The sequence below is a fragment of the Tasmannia lanceolata genome, unplaced genomic scaffold (genome assembly GCF_043159265.1).
Source record: "Tasmannia lanceolata isolate RefF3 unplaced genomic scaffold, GAP_Taslan_0.1 ptg000037l, whole genome shotgun sequence".
NCBI lineage: Eukaryota > Viridiplantae > Streptophyta > Magnoliopsida > Canellales > Winteraceae > Tasmannia > Tasmannia lanceolata.
This window is the reverse complement of record NW_027518714.1, coordinates 57614165-57615273: the sequence shown is the minus strand read 5'-3', so window position 1 is coordinate 57615273 and position 1109 is coordinate 57614165.

Below are 1109 nucleotides of genomic sequence, written 5' to 3'. Positions count from 1 at the left end.
AACGGCCTCAAGAAGACCTAGAAAGAAAACCCTTAAAAAGTGCACGGGAAAATATTAATGAGATTTGCTCATCTTTGTAGCCAAACACATCAATGCTAATCCCATTCCTAATCATACTATATCATAAAAGTGAGTAGCCCAATGGCTTTCATAGTGACTATTCTCCAAGGTAATTTCCAAACGAATCCAATGCTAACGCTCGTCTCCTCCCTGTTGACTTCTTATTTCACTACTCATTGAGTGTATGCCGCGCATCCATAGACTCGGAGCATATAGACTCAGAGAGTAACAGAATAAGTAGGGGTGTCATTACAAATATAGAGATAACGGAGAAAGGGAAAAAAAAACACAATTCTGAAGGTTTTCCAAACAAAATTCCACTTTTTTTAAGAAATTACATCCCCACTAGCAGGAGAACGTAGGGGACATGCCAAGAGTCTCTAACCCATTTATATAGAATGGTAAAGGGGACCCCTCTATGATCTATGATCATAGAGATCGATAGAAATATGAAGAAGGGATATTTTGATCCTTACCAACTTGATCTTGTTGCCGCCGAACCAATCCAAAACCAATCCAATTCCAATGAATACGCTTGTAACAAGTTCCTATATGATTTCTGGTATAATTGAGAAGCATTAAGCACAGATTAGGAAGGATGGGAACATAGATCAAAGTTGAATTAAAAAAAAAATGGGATGGGCCATTCAGTGTGTGCCTGTCCCTCTCCACTCTCTCCACTCATAATCCAACCAAAATTCCAACGGCTGCGGAGATTTTATACAACCAAACAGGAAATAAAAAAATTTCTGCAACACGTTTTAATAACCCAATGACATCAATTTTAACCCCTTTTTCCATCTATCTTTTTGCCATTATCGTTTATGTGACGTTTTTCTCTCTGTTTTCTTGAGCAATAGGCATTTAATACCAGTCATTTGGCATTTTAGCCTCTGCAGACGATTTGATAAATACAACCCTTTTGTGATATAACTTAGTTGTTGGGAACTGTAACAGCCAAATAAGAGAAGCAAAACATCTATCACAATTCACAACAGTGGGTGCAGATACCAGTTAAGCAATATAGGACTAAACTGGCAATTCCAAAA